Source organism: Brachyhypopomus gauderio, chromosome 10 (assembly GCF_052324685.1).
Source record: "Brachyhypopomus gauderio isolate BG-103 chromosome 10, BGAUD_0.2, whole genome shotgun sequence".
Classification (NCBI taxonomy): Eukaryota; Metazoa; Chordata; class Actinopteri; order Gymnotiformes; family Hypopomidae; genus Brachyhypopomus; species Brachyhypopomus gauderio.
Window position 1 is genome coordinate 24,993,391 of NC_135220.1, and position 21,295 is coordinate 25,014,685.

Genomic DNA, 21,295 nt, shown 5'->3' on the forward strand with positions numbered 1-21,295 from the left:
TGTGTGGGTTCTAATTGCACAGATGGGTTAAAAGCGGAGGACAAATTTCGATTGCGGTGTAAAAATCACAATAGATAAAATACAGCACATTTTTCTTATATATATATATATATATATATATATATATATATATATATATATATATATATATATATATGTGTATGTAGTATATATATATGTGTATGTAGTATATATAGTGTGTGTGTATATATATATACCAGGGGTGCTCATTACGTCGATCGCGATCGACCGGTCGATCGCGAAGGAACTGTCGGTCGATCGCGAAGGAATGTGCGTAGATCGCGTCACATAAAATAGTAGTAGATGAATCGCACATCTGCACTGACGGTTGTATTTTGATTGACATTCACGGCAGCCAATCTGCAATCCACTCAACAAATTACGTTCGCCACACCCCCCCCCGCTCAACATATTACGTTCGCCACCCCCCCCCCCCCCCCCCCCCCCGCTCAACAAATTACGTTCGCCGCCACCCCGGTAGATCTTTCTGACTGGGTCATCTTATAAGTAGCTCGCAAGCTGAAAACTGTGGGCACCCCTGATATATACTGTATTGTATGCTGGAATTACGTGTGTGTCCAATCCTGATACAGATTTCACATGATGTAGATGGTGCAACATAAACAAGCAAAATGTCCAAACATGTTGACTGATAAAAGAGCAAAGAACTTAAAAGAATAGTCATCTGATAGACATCATAACCGTAACACTGCCTTTGGGATGAGCTTGTGGACAAATGTGCTTTGCTCTCATTTCTATTGTTTTAAAGCATACATTGTTTTAAAGCTAACATCGTTAGCAATGACCAGACACCTCTGACGTAGAGGTATCTTTCATGATGGTGCACATGAAAGATACCTACGTCTACGTCAGAGGTGTCTGGTCATTGCTAACGATGCCTGAAGCGCTGTTCTAAAAGACTTAATGGCTCCATTGAATTACATTGATATTTTGTGTAACAATGTTAGTCTGTCTAACTGTGCGTTACTATTTTCATTTTCCTTAGTAAAAATATTAGTGCTGTCAATTCCAATTTAATTCAATTAAAAGTCCACCAGGATTTTGCTCAAGCTTGCTAGATTTTCTAATTAGCAATCCAGGTAAAATTAGTGGAATCAACACAATCCAGGAAGCCTGAGCAAAATCCTGGTGAGGACTTTTAATCGCGGCACCTGGAATTGACAGCACTAAAAAATATATATATTTGCTTTCTTCTTGGAGTTATATTTCTGCGTCTGACCGTAGCACTCGACTCTGCGCGCGAACCTGTGAGAGCTGCGATCGTGTTTTATATGTAACTGCACTGGTTACCTGCCAGCTTTAGAATAGATTTGAAGGTTCTAGTGATGGTTTTTAAATGTCTTCATGGTCAGTTCTCTCAGGTCTTCAAACAGTAATCTACTGGTGATTCCTAAAAGCCGATTAAGGATGGGCAAGGGTGCTTTTAGCCACTATGGCCCAAAGCTCTGGAACTCTCTTCCTGAAGAGCTGAGGCATTTAATCCCTGCACAGCTTCAAGAAGAATCTCAAAACTTTCCTGTTTAAATCTGCTTTTAGTTAAGAAACTCTCCATCTTATTTACTTTATTACATAATGTTGTCTATTATTTTAATAATTTGTCACTTTATTTCATTATTTTATTGTGTTTGTTTCCTTTTTATCTTTAATTTCTTTTAATATATTATTTTTGTCTTTTTATCTTTGCTTCCTTTTAATGTTTCTTTTTTGTTTATTCTGTAAAGCACTGAGTTACATGTATGTATGAAAGGTGCTATACAAATAAAGATTATTATTATTATTATTATTATAAAGTAACTTGTTATCTAACATATTACTTTTAAAATCAAGTAATCAGTAACGTAACTAAGTTACTTTTTAAAGGATTAATCAATAATCAGAAATCGGATTACTTTTTCAAGGTAACTAAGCCATCACTGGTTAGTAGACACATTTTTCAAAATAAAAACTTCCAAAAGTTCTGATAAGCCCACATACATAGTAGTTTTTTTTGTCTTGATGATTAGTCTACATCAGTGGTGGTGTCCAAACTTTGCAGTGAGGGCCAGATTTGGTGAGGTGTACATGTGTGTGGGCCGAACATTTAGCCTGGCATTATGGAGAGAGGGAGGGATGTCCAACCATTCAGACTGGCCTTTTGCCATCTGCAGCTATACAGTAGTATAGTATAGTATACACTAATATATATATTAGGGGTAGGACGCGATTAAAAAAATTAATCAAATTAATTAGAAGCTTTGTAATTAATTATTCGAAATGAATCGCATTTTAATCGCATTTCAGTATTTAACATGAGAAATTTAAGTTTGAATGATGAATGAATCAATGAATATAAGCATAAACTTCAACATCTTGTTTGTTTTTCCACCAGTCTACTACACAGACCAATAGATGAATGCAGAAAACAGAGCAAACAATTTTCAGAACACTGGAAATTCTGACCAAAAATTTTTAATTTTGGGAGTTTTGCTCAGGATATTGGAAGAATAAGAAGAACTGAAGTAAATCAGTCTTTTTAAATAGATCTTTTTAAATAACATTTTAGATGGTAGACTTTTTCTTTAATTTCCCAGGCCTCTGCCACAGCCATAAAGTCCTCTACACAGGCATCTCCATAGTGCCTAGAAGTGGTCTTCTGCATGCTCAAAGCAAATGACTGGATCTTCCATTCATCTATAATATGAGCTGTCACACCAAGATAATTCTTGTTGCTAACAGAGGTCCAGTGATCCCCAGTCAGAGCCACATTTGTGGCACTCTTCACAATAACCTGTTTTAATTCCCTTTCCTCATCATACAGCTGCTGGATTTTCTTCGACATTGTCTTTCTGGACGGCAGTTCGTAACTTGTATCAGTTGACGTAATTTGCACAGTGACTGTATATATAATGGATGGTACGTCGACGTTGACTCCCATTGTAAACTTTTGAAGCCGCACGGCCGCACGGACACCGCCATCTTGGATGCGCTTGTGCAGTAGATGAAAATTGGAGCCAGAGCGTGCGCATTAGAACCGGTAGGCAGGACAGTATCTCCGCCAGAGACCGTATCTCCGCCTCGACATTCGTTAGGATACGCCCACCAGTATAGAAACTTTAGACGTTTTACAAAATAAACAAAGGTAAAAGGTTTTAATACTGCTGTCGAGAGTTTTGCTGTCGAGCGCGTTCACGTTTGAGCGTCTGGTATTAGATGTCAACCAACGCAGCTATTAACTGTCAATCACCTTATCGCCACACCCCTTTAAATAACACTTAATAACTTCTATAAAATCTGTTTATTGTAGAGAAAAACACTGGGAGAGATACGCAATGGGGTATTATAGAATTGACTAAATATAATTGCTCAAAAAACTAATTTTACATGTAATAAAAATTCAAAGTTTCTCGTCCGGCCCATTCACTTACATGGGAATGGGCGGGGTTAAAAGTTGTACTGCAGCCAGCCACTAGAGGGCAGCTGACTCACGGAGGCTTCACTTTTCACTCGTGTCGTCCAGTCCACTTATATATACGGTCTCTGAATTTGCAGCGCTTCTTGTACGCCTTTATTTTCGACCACAGAGAGCGAACAACTCTGCAAATAATGTGAAGCGTCAAGTTTAAACGCCTCCGCCTCACTTAAAAATATGGAGAGAATTCAGTGCCAATTCGAAATGTAATCGCTACTAAGCAAAAATGGAAATGCAATCCACAAAAGTCATTGCTTTTCCATACAAACATGCAGAATACGTGCCAAAATGAAATGCAAAATCACTATTACATTGCATTTCAATGCACTTTATCTCTTTATTGAATACAATACACACGAATTTGCATTCAAAACCAAAACGCTGAATTTGTGCCAGAATTCCATATAATACAGCTTGAAATGTAATCACGGCACCGAGGTATTGCTTTTCACCGTACGGTATTTCTGACATAAATGTCTCCTTTAAATGTAATGATCACGAGATTGATTTAAACACTGATGTGATGAAAACATGCCACAATGAAAAGTAAAAGCTCCAGTGTGTGTGGATTTGTATTTAAAGAAAGAAACGCTGAATTCGTGCCAGAAGCCACCTTGAAATGCAATCGACTGAACGTCATTGTATTCCACTGTGTGTCTCTGCGAAGCTGTATTCGTGCCAGAATGAAATCTAATCACTGTCCAATAGGAACGCTCGTCTGAATTTGGGGCGGGGCTTAGACTCCAGTCAGAAGCAATCGCTCGTAGTTGAACTTGAAAGCAGCAGAAATGTCTTTTCACGACAGAATAAAAGAGGAAATAAACAGTCTGTTCTACTGTTCTACCGGATGTAGAACAGTAAGTACGCCTGTTGGTTCAGCACTGATCGTATGTCACTTACAGATACTGATGCATCGTTCATCTCATACCACTGCTCATTACTAGTTTGTAATGGATAATTGAAACTTGGAAAGAAAGTTGACCCTTATGCACCTGAGTGACGTTAAGTTGGTAATAGTCCTCAGTAGTAGGTCGCTTGGCGCTGGGTGAAGACCTGTCTGGGTCGGAGCTGAGGCGGCGCACACACTTCCGCTCCTCACGCGCTCGTCTGCCTTCTCTAGAGCCTGGCGCACCAGACAGAGACGCCACCGCATCTTCCCTGCAGTCATCGCCGTTGGGCACAAAGGCGTCCGCGGTTGCCACATGCCCGTCGCCCGCCTGTGAGCAGAGGTCGTGGTTGGCCTCTGGGGGCACCGTGGAGCCTTTCGTCACATGGGTGTCGTGGCAGTAGATGGGCTCCTCAGCCGAGGCCATCTGGGTGCGAGGCGTGGTGTCAGTTGGCTTAGCTGGCGTCTCGGGGCCTGAATGGGGCCTGTGCGGAGGCGGGGACAGCAGGGGAGCGACATCCTGAGTAAGAGGCTCGGACATCGCTTTTGTCCGTCCAGAGGAAGGCGAAGGAGGGAGCGAGGCATCAGAGCACGATCTACTGACTCTGGTAATAGTCCTCAGTAGTAGGTCGCTTGGCGCTGGGTGAAGACTCGTCTGGGTCGGAGCTGAGGCGGCGCTTACGTTTGTCCAGTCTGTCGCCAGAGCGACACTCCATACGAGACTCCTCCTCCAACTTGTGCCTCCTCCTCTTCTGTTTCTTCTTTTTGTGTCGGAAGGAGCTGCTGTCCCCATTCCTGTCTGATGGGTCCCTCTCAGAACTCCTGCAGATTGAAAATTATTTTGCTTAAGGAAACTGTAGTACACTTTCTGGCTTATGGTTGCTAGATTTTCTACAACAGTAACAGTTCTGTTTGCTGACCCCTCCTGGTCACACACAGTATAGCAATGGCCGTTCTCATGCAACATAAATAGCTCCTTACCAGGGGCGGACTGGCATACATTGCTACCGGGGATTTCCCCGGTGGGCCGATGGGTTAGTGGGCTGGTGGGCCGCCGGCCGACCGGTGGTTTAACTCAGCCCGTGGAGGAGCCACTGCCGTGCACTGCGGCCCCGGCCCATAGTCACGCTGCTGTTTAACGGTGTTATTACCTCCCCCGTCCCAGTCAGGCAAACCTGCGCGGCCGCGGACTGAGCCTGTAAACACGGACCGGGCCGCGGACTGGGCCAGCTGATGTGGGCTGACGGTATGCAGCGGAGATAAAAAAAAAAAACCAACTTGTCCCAGAAAATCCGGGCCGGACTACGAAAACATACAGCAGTTTAAATTGTAGATAACATGTTATTTTAAATGTACTGCTGTCGCCTCTGCAAGGCACCATGTCTAAATGACCTTAACACGGTTAACACGGACGCAAGTGGCGGTCTTAAAGGTTCCAGAGCACTGTGCACTGTTTTTTTAAAGCTATTGAAATTCTTAGATTTAAACTAACGACCACAAATAGGTAAGAGGAAGAAATACCCATGTTAGAGTTGTAGGTTGTTCTTTAGGATGCACTTTGCGTAAAACAACTTGTTTGGTGGTCTTATGATGGACTATTTAAAAGCCACTATGTGGCTTTGTAATCATATTATTGCTGGAATTAATATTGTCCATATGACAATAAACGCAGTCATATACACTACGTGCCATGTATAGATTCATATTCAGTATACACACACACACACACACACACACACACACACACACACACACACACACACACACACACACACACACACACACACACCGCTTGTCCTTGTTCTTCTTCTTGGATTTCTTGTGTTTTTTGACAGGCTGCTCTTCACATGGATCCTCCCTGTCTGACAGGCTACGCTTTTGTGCCTGGGGCCGCGGGGCAGGGCTTGTGTCCCGAGCTGTGGAAGAGGGGACCATCCATCCCACCTTTCCTGTCTGATGCCTTGGCACCAGGGTAAGACTTGGGCCATTATCCAAGGCTCCTCCTTCCTGGTCGGACTCGTCGGATGACTCTTGGCCATACGGAACCAGGAAAGCTGCTCTATTGTGAGCGGTGGCGCCTCCGTTCACCTGCACAGGCCGTCTGAGGTCTGAGGTAGACTGTGGTGCGCTGGAGGAAGAGGACGAGGGCAGCGGGCGCAGGTGGGATGCGGCAGCCGAAGAACAGCAGGAGCTGGGCTGGCTCTTCGGGCCGCTGCTGCTGTTGCTGCTGCCAGGCTTTGAGCCACCGTGGTCCTCCTTCACGGGAGAGTTATTCTGCAAAGTGAACAGCGGTCAGTTATGGGAAATCTGAATATCAGGAACAGAAAGTAAGAGTTTAACAGTGTAAACAAACAAAACACAGCCCTCTCAATTATACTAGTCCACTGAATTAATTCAATTCATATTAGGATTGAGGGCGTTAGCGACAGAAATGTGTATGTGGCGGGCAGGTGTGGGATTAAAACAAGCAATTTTTTTGGCGGGAGCGGGACTAAAACAAGTGGCAGCGGGCGGGAGCGGGAATTTAAAAAGCAGTCCCGCGCAGACTTCTACTTGGGTCCATGCAAAAAAAACTCCCTAGGTGGGTTTAGGTAGAAACCTTGGGAGGACCAAGACTCAAAAGAGAACCCATCCTCCATTGGGCGTCCCAGCCCAATAACGTTGTGTGCAAGTGAGTGAGTGAGTGAGAGGTGTAAATCTGTGTGTGTGAGTGAGGGAGGGGTGTAAAGTTGCGTGGGAGTGAGTGAGTGAGAGGTGTAAATTTGTGTGAGTGAATGAGTGAGTGAGAGGTGTGAGTGAGGGAAGGGTGTAACATTGCGTGGGAGTGAGTGAGTGAGGGGTGTAAAGTTGTGTGTGTGAGGGAGGGGTGTAAAGTGGTATGTGTGAGTGAGGGGGGGTGTAAAGTTGTGTGTGAGTGAGGGAGGGGTGTAAAGTTGTGTGTGAGTGAGGGAGGGGTGTAAAGTTGTGTGTGTGAGTGAGGGAGGGGTGTGAAGTTGTGTGTGTGAGTGAGGGAGGGGTGTAAAGTTGTGTGTGAGTGAGGGAGGGGTGTAAAGTTATGTGTGTGAGTGAGGGAGGGGTGTAAAGTTGTGTGTGTGAGGGAGGGGTGTAATGTTGTGTGTGTGAGTGAGGAAGGGGTGTAAAGTTATGTGTGTGAGTGAGGGAGGGGTGTGAAGTTGTGTTTGTAAGTGAGGGAGGGGTGTAAAGTGGTGTGTGTGAGTGAGGGAGGGGTGTAAAGTGGTGTGTGTGAGTGAGGGAGGGGTGTAAAGTTGTGTGTGTGTGTGAGTGACTTTGGAGCTCCTCTTCTCTCATTCATTCCTTTTTTTGTATCCTATTTTAATGATGAACACCTTTACTTATAGGCAGAGTTGGGCATTCCAGGTTCAGAAAGTAAAAGCCCTCACCAAGATTTTGCTCAGGCTTCCTAGATGGTGTTGATTCCACTAATTTTGCCTGCAGTGTCCACCTATGCTGGAGAGTGTGAGGTACAGATCACCAGCAGAGCTGGACATTCCAGGTTCAGAAAGTAAAACTTTCTGAATTTTACTCAAGCTTACTGGATTTTCTAATTAGTGCAACCAGGTAAAATTATTGGAGTCAACACAATCCAGGAAGCCTGAGCAAAATCTGGTGATGGCTTTTACTTTCTGTACCTGGAATGCCCACCTCTTATAGGTAATAAATCTCTCCAGAAAACCTATTCATCTCCAGAAATTGCACAATAACCACATACTTAAAACATTTTGACCCTTTATAGATACTAAATATACGTCATGAGTTAATCTCCAATTTCACTGTATAACAAGAGTTTCTGAGCACAAAGTCACTTAATTCACCTAGTTTATTTTAGCCCATGAATATTTTGCTCAATAGGGGTGTAAATAAACTTTTGTACTCCAGAGGGCAGTGTTTAGTCATTAATAATACTGTGAACAGACACGATGTTAAGCATGCAAACATGACTCATCATAAAAAAAAAAACTTTCTGCATTACTTAAAATCACAGGAAAGTTATTCGTACACACCGTGAACATATTTATTTATACATATGTACATATTTTATTTGTACATACACATTCACATATGTACATATTTTATTTGTACATATTTATACAATTTATTTTAAGTCTATCGGAAGACATTACAACAACACCAAACAGTAACTTGTACACCTAAGATATGAAACTGTATAACACTGTAGAAAATAAGTCTTCCTTCAGGGTGTCTTCCTTTAAAAAGGCGACCTGGCTTTCAAAACATCTATTCTCCGATGGTATATTTTAGGAAAGTTGCCTGCTTTGTAACATAGATTTTGATTTATATAAAACTACACTGCAAAGCAGATTAGCTTTAATTGACCCCTCGTAATCTGTTACTCATAATGAGGTATCTACATTCAGGTTTCAAGACTAATGTCTATTTTAGTGCGCTTTCTGTTTTTTTGTTCTAGTTACATCTCACAAAATTTTGTTGTACGGGAAAGTGACACTGTTTATTTAGTATTGGGTTACAGTTAAACATGGGTGCTTTGCATGAGTAATACTTGATCAGATGTTGCAACCTTTGGGGGGGCATCTGTGTGATTTTGATATTGGTCTTTTTTAAGGAGTGGAAACAGATAAGTCAGATGCAAAATAGCAAATGGTACAGACTCCAGTTTCCAGACCGCCGTAGATGTGGTGGTGCTTTGTCTTTTCATATTGTGAAACACCGCCATATCCTGCCATGGAACTGTGGGTGGCCTCTTTTTTTAACACCTGCTATGTTAATTAGCCTGCTATTCTGACCCTGTGGACACTGCAAAGAATGGTCATTCCATTCTCTTAGTTCCACAAAATCCAATTAATGAATTCTCAATGCTTTGCTGTGGTTGCGTCTTTCTATGTAAAAACAGGGGGACATATTGTAAGGGAATTTATTATATTCTGAAATTTTGGTCATTACATTTTCTGTGTCTGCCCCTCAGTTAGAAGGTCTATTTTCTATCTTATTCCGTTTATCTTGTACTTTCTTGTTACCCCCACATCCAGATACTAGGTCAAAATTATGAGATAGTCACAGTTACAAGATACTAAGTCATAATTATGAAATACTGAATGGACCTTTTATTTCTTTGAGCAATAGGAATGAGCAGCTTCCATACATCTGTGTTCGTGTGTGCATAACAATATTTAAATGCTAGATGCTGTTCCAAAATATTTTATTACAAAATAGAGATGCCGATTATGTGTAAATCAGCATATTTATGGCAAATGAGCCATGATGGTGGGAATGAGACAATAATGTGTATCAGACCGATTCCGAATTTGTGTGGGTATTTAACATTCCTTGATCCACAGTATCACGTGTGTGCTGGGAATACGTCATAGAAAGCATTACCACCCACATTGGACAGCGTAGTGGCGGCCCACTGGTGCTTAATGATCTGGCATCTGGCTAGAATTATCCATGCAAACAAACAAGAGTCTCTGGCAGAAACACATCCACACTCAATGCAGGAGGCCTCACAGGCATGTCCCACAGGTCGGACAAGGCATTCTTTAGCATTCGTGGGATATGGGAGCAGAACATCCACCAATGTCCATGTTGACATGAGCTTGTGAGGTTGCTAACTGGACCCTAGAGGCCTGGCAGCATGTTGTGGTTGTGGTTACGGGACCAATTGTTTGGGGAAAATTTTGAGGGGCAGACCCTACTAAGCCATGGACATCAGTTGTCACCAAGGCACTGTGGAGGTTGGTGGTGGTTCCATACCTACATGGTGTAGGGTGTACAGTCATGGCCTGTACACCCTAAAGTTTTGAGAATGATACAAATAGGGGTAACCTGCAATAGTCGCTGATTCGACTATAGTCGACTATAGCCCCTAGTCGACTATGAACGTCATAGTCGAATGTACCATTCTAACTGCATGGAGGTTCCCAAGGATGCTGCTAAGCATAAGTTGTTACATGAAATGTCTTTGTTTTCGTTATATATAGCCTTTTGTCAAATAAAATCATCCTAATTTCTGTTAATAAATATTTAAAAATTATGTCTGTGCATTAACAATAGGCATATTCCTTACTACACATTAATAAATCACACCCTGCTGTTGCACAATCCAAATGAGCGGAGCTGAACACGCTACACGATAGTCAGCATCTACTAAAAAACTTCAAAAGTATTTTGAAAAAGATAAAGATGAATCAAACAAGGTAAAGTGCAAGTTATGTCATCAACGTCTTTCATTTCGCACGACAACAACCAACATGGCATACCATTTAAAACGCGTAAGGCGGAAAAAACAGTTCAGCCGTTTGTCGTTTCGGTCGTGTCGTCTCGTCGCGGTGCGTCTCGACAAGTAGGCCTATAGACATTTTTTGTTGTTTGCTTTTAAACCCCGTTACTTGAACCTTTCCTTATATTTTTTTTGCTGTTGTGTGTCAATTTGTTAATATTTTCAGGCAGGCATATTTTATTTAAAATATTTTTGACATTTTGCAGAGTGCCTGTCTGACAGTTCGATATGCGCAATGCGTACTGACGGTTAATATTCTCTAACGTTTCATAAAAAATAAACAAGTAAATAAATAAAAGCTGAATAAAGCCAACCTACCGTGTTTATTCATTTATCTGAGTGTTTTAGGTTTTTACTTTAAAGAGGAAAAAAGTCCTGAATGAGAACAGGATCCCGTTAAAGATGCTCTAAATAAAAAAAATAAAAATAAACCTGATTCGACTATTAGTCGACTAAAGGGAAAAGCTGACGAATCAGATTCGACTATGAAAATCCTTAGTTGAATACACCCCTAGATACAAATATATATTTTTACAAAGTCTACTGCTTCAGTTTTTATAATGGCAATTAGCATATACTCCAGAATGTTATAAAGAGTGATCAGCTTAACAGCAATTAATTGCAAAGTCAATATTTGCGTAGAAAATGAACTTTATCCCCCAAAACACATTTCAACTTCATTGAAGCCCTGCCTTAAAAGGACCAGCTAACATCGTTTCAGTGATTGCTCCATTAACACAGGTGTGGGTGTTGATGACAACAGGGCTGGAGATCAATCTGTCATGATTAAGTAAGAATGACACCACTGGACACTTTAAAAGGAGGCTGGTGCTTGGCATCATTGTTACTCTTCTATTAACCATGGTTATCTCTAAAGAAACACGTGCAGTCATCATTGCACTGCACAAAAATGGCCTAACGGAAGAGTATCGCAGCTAGAAAGATTGCACAGTCAACAATCTAACGCATCATCAAGAACTTCAAGGAGAGAGGTTCCATTGTTGCCAAAAAAGCTCCAGGGTGCCCAAGAAAGACAAGCACCAGGACCGTCTCTTAAAAGTGTTTCAGCTGCGGGATTGGGCTACCAGCACTGCAGAGCTTGCTCAGGAATGGCAGCAGGCAGGTGTCTCAAGACACCTTAGTCTCAAGGAGGGCAGCAAAGAAGCCAATTCTCTCCAGAAAAAAAACATCAGGGACAGACTGATATTCTGCAAAAGGTACAGGGAGTGGACTGCTACCACTAGTCTTGTCTCATGCCAACTGTAAAGCATCCTGAAACCATTCATGTGTGGGGTTGCTTCTCAGCCAAGGGAATCGGCTCTCTCACAGTCTTGCCTAAAAATACAGCCATGAATAAAAAATGGTACCAGTATGTCCTCCGAGAGCAACTTCTCCCAACCATCCAAGAGCAGTTTGGTGATCAACAATGCCTTTTCCAGGATGATGGAGCACCTTGCCCTAAAGCAAAGGTGATAACTAAATGGCTCAGGAAACAAAACAGAGATTTTGGGTCCATGGCCTGGAAACTCCCCAGATCTTAATCCCATTGAGAACTTGTGGTCAATCATCAAGAGACGGGTGGACAAACAAAAACCTACACATTCTGACAAAATGCAAGCATTGATTGTGCAAGAATGGACTGCTATCAGTCAGGATTTGGTCCAGAAGTTGATTGAGAGCATGCCACAGAGAATTGCAGAGGTCCTGAATAAGAAGGGTCAACACTGCAAATATTGACTTGCTGCATTAACTCATTCAAATGGCGCATTTCCACACGGGCCTGCTTGGCGCGGTACGGTTCGATTTGCGACGGTTTGTGAGTATTTCCATTAGTACCAGGTACAAGTTTGCCGATACCATCAGGTACTTTTTTCGTACCTACTCGCTCGAGGTTCTAACCGTTCCAAAGCGGAAAACTTCTGTGACGTGGAGGAACAGCATGACACTGATTGGCCAGGGAGTGTCGTCACAGGTTGCGTCACAGGAGAGTGACTCCTCCGCTATCGCCATCTCGTCCATTGTTGTACGGTGTTGTGGACGCATACAAATGATGTCACGACACTACAACCCGCGCGCCAACAGCGACTCCACCCACATTGTGGTTGTCCACCATTGTAATGGAAACACAACGCGACCGTACCGCTCCGTTGCAAATCGATCCGTATCGAACCGTACCGCGCCAAGCAGGCCCGTGTGGAAATGCGCCATAAGTGTCAATAAAAGCTTTTGTTACTCATAATATGATTGCAATTATATTTCTGTATGTGATAAAAACATCTGACAAACACACATAAAAACCAGAGGGCAGTAGATCATGTGAAAATATAATATTTGTGTCATTCTCAAAACTTTTGGCCATGACTGTATTGCGGTGGCATTGGTTGGGTCCACTGATCCACCTAAAGACATAATTGACTGGTGCCTGTTTTGTTTCCATTTGGGGTTTCACATACCCCAACAATGATGGGATATTACAGCAGAATAATGCACCAAGCTGTTGAGGCCCAAATTGTCCAGAATTTATTTGGGGAGCATTCTGGAGAACCTAAAGAATGGTGTTGCCTACAAGTTCACCCAACATGAGCGCGATCAAGCAATTATGGAATGTGGTGGAGAGGTCACTTTGCACTTGAGATTACACCTACGCTTTGCACATACAATTGGGCAGCTGTCTAGACATGGCTCAACATCCCTCCAGACATCTTCTGCCCACTTGTGTAATCGATGCCACAAGGAGTTCCAGCACTTTGCTACGATAGAGGGGGTCCTACATATGATACTAGTTCCTGTACAATCACTTTTGGCCCAGCAGTGTGACCTAGCTAACACACTCCCCCAGTGTTTTTATTTGTTACTGTAGTTGTTAAAGTGTAGGTTTGATTAGTTTGGTGTACAAACTAATGCATTCTTAGGGTTAATCAGTTGAGAGGTCTTTTCAGTCTTTTGTTACTGGTTCAGAGCCTCTGAACCCCAAAGTTCATTTATCTTTTTGTGCAGCAGTGGATCTCACGGTTGACTTAATGTAATGTGCCTTGTAATAGTGAAGAGCTTGTACAAATGTGGAAATATCACATCAGTGAGATAACATGAAGTGGGTTGAGGCCAAATGCATATGCAGTGATATGCTTTATGGAAACCCATTCTCATTAACCTTAACACATTCTTTAATCTAATAACTATTAACAAAGCCTTAGAAATCCTGAGAAACAAAGGGGAAACTGTGAATTTGAACAATCAGATAAATTAAATAATTTAAAGTTAAATTCAAAGACACAGACGAGTGATATTTCTGAGGTGGAAATAAGCATATGGAGTGATATTATTTATGTGTGATTGAAATGACTGAGTACTATCCAGGATGACACCCAAGATCTTTACCTGGACTGAAGTAGAGACAGTTATCAACAGTGAGAGAAAAACTTTTTTTGCTTTGGAGAGATTAGATGGGCAGTCATGGCCTGGCGGTTAGGGAACTGGTCTTGTGACCGGAGGGTCGTGGGTTCGATTCCCAGACAGGCCATGACTGAGGTGCCCTTGAGCAAGGCACCTAACCCCAACTGCTCCCCGGGCTAGGGCTGCCCACCGCTCTGGGCACGTGTGATCCACAGCCCCCTAGTAATCACTAGTGTGTGTGTTCTGACTGCACAGATGGGTTAAAAGCGGAGGACAAATTTTGATTGGGGTGTAAAAAATCACAATTGACAAAATATGGCACATATTTTTTTTTTATTTGGTGCCAACAAGTAAAACCTCTGTTTTGTCATTTAATTTGAGGAATTTGTGAGAGAGCCAGGTTTTAATTTCAGCTAAACAGTCAGTAATGGAGGGCAGGGGAAAATTGGAAGTAGGCTCACTTGAGAAATATGGCGCATTTCCACTAGGGCCTGCTTGGCGCGGTACGGTTCGATACGGGTCGCTTCGCAACGGAACGGTACGGTCGCGTTGTGTTTCCATTACAATGGTGAACCACCCCAATGTGGGTGGAGTCGCTGTTGGCGCGCGGGTTGTAGTGTAGTGACATCATTTGTATGCGACCACAACACCGGCATTTGTATGCGACCACAACACCGGCACAACACCCCTTAACAAATAGCATTATTGTATCTTATTTATCTTTATCTTCATTATTGTATGTGGTTGCTCTAATTATTGATAATAATTTGGTATTACTCAAACAGGCTGAACACACCCTGCATAAAAAGCATCAGTCATACAATCAAATGAAATCAAACTTTATTATGAAATATAGATATTTAAAGTACAACATATGTAAATTATAGTTATAGTTTAAAAAAGTGTAAAAAGCAAATATATACGTATAGCTTTATATGAAATAAATATTTATAGTACTACATATAGCAACATTTTGTGTGCTTTTACTGGCGTCTGTCTCGCATGGTGTTCACAAGTTCGCCAAGCACCCCGAGGAAAGCCCGGTTGAAGGAAACATTTTCCGCCAACTCCGCTCGCCTCGTCAGTGGAAGGGGAATCTTGAACGTAAAAAATAACAAATATTAAACACAAGCATTCCCGTGAAAGCAACAACAATATAGCGTAACTGCACAAAATGTGTAGCACGTCATCGCTGCTATGGCTACAGCTAACTAGCAACTAGCAAGGCTAAGAGCTAGCTATTGTACAGTAGTGACTGTGGTGGTAACATTAACTACAAACACAGCTCTAAATTCCTGCGTTTACAATAGATGCGTTCATATTACGTTCATATTACATCTTTTACGAGCCTAGTAGTAAAACTGAAATCACAATACACTCACCATTCTCCGTGGCCTCCAGCACCGACATTGTCCGGCACATTTTCTCTTCCGTTACTGGCTGGCCGGTGACCGTATATGACATCCATTTGCTGGAACCATTTCCAGTCTTTGCGGTTTGCTCCGCTGCGTCCGTTATGGTCCTTCACCGCCCGGTAATCGCGTTAAGCTTTTTTAGCTTGGACCGACCGGCACTGCTGAACGGACCGCTGGTAGCCATGAGTGGCCATTAGCGCGGAAACCTCGCTAAAAACCTTTACATTTCTAGTGGCCCCGTCCAGTTCGCCCTGGATTTTTTGATAGCTGATTATTAACAGAAAGGTTTGTACCTCGGCGTTTGACCAGGGAACAGACTTCGCTCCTTGGGTTTTAAAAATGGCTGAGTAGTCCATAGCATAGCGGAGGAGTCGCTCTCCTGACGCAACCTGTGACGACACTCCCTGGCCAATCAGTGTCATGCTGTTCTTCCACGTCACAAAACTGTACCGCTTCGGAACGGTTAGAACCTCAAGCGAGTCGGTACGAAAAAAGTACCCAAAGGGGCCGGCTAAACGGGTCCTGGTACTAATGGAAACACTCACAAACCGTCGCGAATCGAACCGTACCGCGCCAAGCAGGCCCTAGTGGAAATGCGCCAATAGAGCTGGGTGTCATAGCAGTGGAAGTTGATATTATATTTGTGGAAGATGCTACCAAGGGGGAGAAGATAGATTATGAAAAGAAGGGGGCCTAAGACAGAGCCCTGAGTCACACTAGAGATAACAGGAGAAGGTTGTGAGAGGTGAAAGTTTTGAGCTGGATAAACTGAGTGCAGTTTGAAAGATATGATTTAAACCATTTTAAAGGTGTGTGAGTTATCCCAGTGGAGGACAGTCTATGAAGAAGAGTGGAGTGACAAACAGTATCAAAGGCAGCACTCCATAAGAATAAGAATAGAAAGAAGACCAGAATCTGCTGCGGATAGGACACCAGATTGAAATTTTTCGTAAAAATCGCTGTGTGAAAGATGAGAAAGTAGTAACAGCTCAACTTCATTCTCAGAGGTGGAAAGAGTACTGAAAATTTGTAATTGAGTAAAAGTATCTTTACTTTGCCTAAAATCTACTCAGAGTAAAAGTACAAAATTACTTCATTTAAAATGTAATTTGAGTAAAAGTTACTTAGTTACTTTAAGTTATTTAATGCATGGATGAATCATGAACCAAATTCAGCACAAGTTGTTTGAATCGATTTCAAAGTGTATTTAAGTGCACATCCACACTTGCAAAAAGATCAGCTGGGCTCAGTAACATACTTCCTCACAGCACAAGGACAATCACAACCTGTACCATAAAGTGCAAACAATTTTCAGTCCTATTGTTCAACGGACAACACTATGATAAGAATAAAGAAATTTAAATTACAAATTATTCAAAAAACAAAATGCACACAAAATTAAGTGCCCACAAGAAGCCACAAATCAAACTAAAATGCAACAGGATTCCACTACTCTCAATAAAATGCCCACAGGATCCCACATCAAAAATTAAAAAAAGCTCATAGGATCCCACAATTTAAAAGTAAGTGCTCAGAGGATCCAACTATTCAAAATACAGTGCCCACCAGATCCCACTATTCACAATAAAATGCCCACAGGTTGCCACAACTCAAAATAAAATATAAAATTACCACAGGATCCCATATCTCAAAATAAAACAAAATGCGCACAGGATTCCACTATTTAAAACTCTCACAGGATCCAACTATTCAATCTCATCCTTTTAGAAAAAAGTGCACTAGATTACGAGCTGATACTGAGACAATGGAAAGGGGGCGCGCAAGGCAAGGCCACGCAATTGACTTTCAGTTCTGGGACTCAGAAGTTTAAATTTCTGCCCGCATTTAATTTTTCACCATCAATATTTCTTTACTCAGTAATGTGAGGGCGTTCAAATGTAGTGAAGTAAAACTACTTGGGTCAAAATTTACTTGAGTAAAAGTAAAAATTACATATTTCAAAAACTACTCAGAAAATTACAAATTACTCATAAAAAGTACTCAATTACAGTAATGTGAGTAAATGTAATTAGTTACTTTCCACCCCTGTTCATTCTCAAGTATTTTTGAAATAAATGGCAGATTAGAGATAAGGAATAGGTGTCACGTTGAGGACCCCGGCCCCTCCCTTTTGGGCGTGTTTTTACGTTGTCCACGTGCATCGTCTGCGTCTGTGGATCTACGTGGTTATGGTTATGTCTTGTGATCCGTCTCACCTGTGGCCCGTCTCGTAATCACATGGGGATTATGTGGTTTGTCTATTTAATGTGCGCTCGCGCAGTGTCCTGTGCTCGTCGTTGTCTAAGTCTGCACGTTGTGTGTGCGTGTCTATGTGTTGCCCGTGCGCTTATTGCGCTTGTTTTGTAAATAATAAAAGTGACCGTGAGAAATACCAGCGGACTCGTGTCTCGTCCGTCAGCCGCCTCCCGCGTCACAATAGGTTGTTAAAACCAGTCGGATCAAGTAAAGGTAAATGTAATGTAAAAGGACTAATTGTAAGGACTAAAAAATTTAATCATATTTGAGAATCGTTAATGAGGGATTTTTTTGTAGTATTGCCCAGCTCCTAGGCTGTTTACCGGTTAAAGTGAATAATTGTATGTTGCACTGCCAATGAAGATAAAAAAGGTAGCAAAGCCTCTTACTATCATTAGTCATTCCGAAATAACAATGGTTATTTAAAAAAGTTAAAACATGACAGTTATCCATTTTCCCCAAGTACTACTTGAGTTTTTGAAAAAAACATTTGATAAAATATACTGGCCCCAGCTTGTTTGATTATTTTTTTACATCAATTTACTCACTCATGTTTTTAAGATATAAATAATATTTCATAAATAATCAATGCTATATATTTTATTACTTTTTGGTATATCATGAGATCGATTGTTGTGGATAGTAAAACATACCATAAGTGATTAGAAGCTAAATGAGCCAAGCAGTATACAGTGTTTGTGGTGTAGTCCATGACCTCTGCTCTGCTAGGTACTTAGAGCCAGCTTTTTTGGTTTGGAAGGGGGTGGTGACACTTCATTAGCCTGGTTGCTTGGAAGCTCATCCTCATTATTTTAAGCCCATGTGTAAGAGCATACGTCTTAGTAACACAAAAAGCAAAGGAATTATGGAACAGAGTGTTCAGAGTACTCCACCATCTTTTGTTTAGAAAATGTTATGTATTTCTATAATATTACTGGGAATGTTGTGGTTGTAAATCGGTCCAAGGAAGACAGGTGAGTTTCTTTGCTCTCTGTTTTACTGACTACGAAGATTTTTGCTGTTGCTGTGTAACACTGAAGCAGGCTTCTATGGTAGTTGTTTAATCAGCATGTCTTCTTGTCTTCTTAGTATACAGTAAGTTATTCCATTTCATTGTTGTTGTGAAACTTGAATATGTAATTATAAACAGTAAATAATTTGCATTAAGTTGTATTCTGAGCTGTATTCTGAGCTGAGACTCTTTACAGATTTATATGTTCAGGTTATGCAATTTAATGAAAAAGGAATGGGATTTTAAACGGGTGTTGGAATGAGCCAACACGAGATGTAATTAAAATGTAAGTGAGCAATTGAGCTTGAATGTCAAGATGAACTTGTGCAAATTCGTCTCAATGGGGTTCCTGAGGCATTAGGGTTAGAACTTTCTAGAATGGCTTAAGTTAAGAGCAAATAAGGAAAGAGTTGCTATACATCAGCAAAATATTAGGAAAATCTCAAACACTTTTATGGCCCAAAAAGTGCTGTGGGTTCATTGATTCGCTGCCTGTTGATATCCAACCATATCACATTCCATAGTTGATGGTGTTTTCTGAGGTTGACACGTTTGAGCTGGATCTTTGTCATCGTGTCTACGAGGTTAAATTACACTAAAGGCTGAGGAGTTGCTCGGGCACATAAGGATAGGCATGTCTGTTGCAGTCATTTAGTGCTTTAAGGGGCACTAGTGTATGCTTTTAGCATCAGCCTCCATGTTTTATTGACCAGATAAGAGTGAGTCTCTGAACTCGAGTCCCCTGTAAAGCTAACCACTCAAATCATTATTTTGAGCTTGTGCAGTAATATAGGACAGCAGAGCTTGCTTAGCAGACAGCTGTCCTGTCCTGTATAGGTGTAAACAGATAGGCCTTACTGTACTTGACTGTATTTGACTTTCAGCCACCAATGACGATGGTTTTACTAAGATTAAAATTTAAATGAGTGATAAAACTTGGCTCTCTAATATAATGAATTAAAATCATGGAACTAACAAAAATAAAGCTGTCCATAGTGTTATGATTGTGTGCTGCTACATGGTTGCAACATCTCTAGATTCTTAATTCAGGGGTAGAGGGATAGAAGGAGGTCTAGGATGGAGAAAGGTATAGGGTGGGAGGAAGTCTAGGATGGGAGGAGGTCTAAGATGAAAGTAGGTCAAGGATGGAAAGACAGTGTGTCCAGCTTTTCCTGAGCTTCTGCTTGGTAGATTTGATTTCTGTCTCCTTTTTCCAGAACAGGCAATATGACTCTTTCAATCTACATTTTTGGATAGTTTTTTTATGTGCTCTACTGCTCACCCCTGTCTTATTCTTTCTCTTATTCTTTTTCTTTTTGGCAAAAACCTATTTTGGGATGCTATAAGCTTTATTCCTCTATTCATCCTGTTCTCTGTCAAACATTTTGTGAACTTTGTTTATGAAAGTGCTATGCAAAAAACAATTTTTTATTGTAAACTGTTTAAACTTCTAGTGTATATAATACTGAGCTGTAAGGCTCTGAATTTTCTTTAGAAAATCTTTTGATCTGACACTCACACACACTCCTGTCCACATAAAGGAAACGTGCTGAGAAGAAGATTCTTTCAGGAGGGGAGTGTGACTTACAGTACAGTGGGTTCAGTAGTTTTCCTCACATCCTGATTACTGATAAAGCTTAAGTGCTGAGTTCAAGCAGATTATGAGATACAAATGTCCTCCAAATATTGCTTTAGACATGAGGATTCACTGGCCAAACCTGGACTGTAACAGTGACCATTATCTAACTAGAGCCTTGCCTTAGCCTTGCAAATACAGATGTAGATATAGATATATAAAAACCTTTTAGGGTTTCTTTGTTATGCTTATTTAACTCTGGCAGACTGCCACTGAAAGTCTGTAGTGTCATTATTGTTTGAATATATTTATGTGTATGTTAGAAAACACAAACTGATTTAACCTTCTATGGGAGTAATTACGAAACAACAGTTTTTAAATTTCAACAAATAGTCTCTGAGCCTAAAAACAATAAGCAATTTTATTTTCTGAACTTTGACTTTTGACCTTTATTTTAGTCAGACATAATTTATAAATGATTGACCCATTATGGATAACGTTTTTCCAGTTTGTATTGTCATTTATATATAATTCTATTACATGCAAGATAACAACATAACTTAAAACATAAAAATAAAAAATACTTTCAACATTTATAGACTTTTTGGTCTTGAATGACGTTTCTTAGCTGCAGGAGTGACGTAATTGCAGATGTATGAGGGTTTATTAAAAAGAACGTAACAAAACACTAAACTACAACACAATAGGCAGAACGAGACTATGCTAACACAGAGGGAAAGATATAGACAAACGGGTAGGCAAGACAACCAGGAAACGATAATACACATGAGCACATAACAATCCACAACAAGCCACTTAAACATTACGGGGAGAATATAACACAACGGGAGCAACGACTACAGGGGTAACAGGGCACAAACACCACCAAACCATGAACGAATAACTAAACGGATGACTAGAGAACAAACAACCGATAACCATAAAAATAGGGACCAACCTAACACAGCGAAAACACAAGAGCTTAATGGA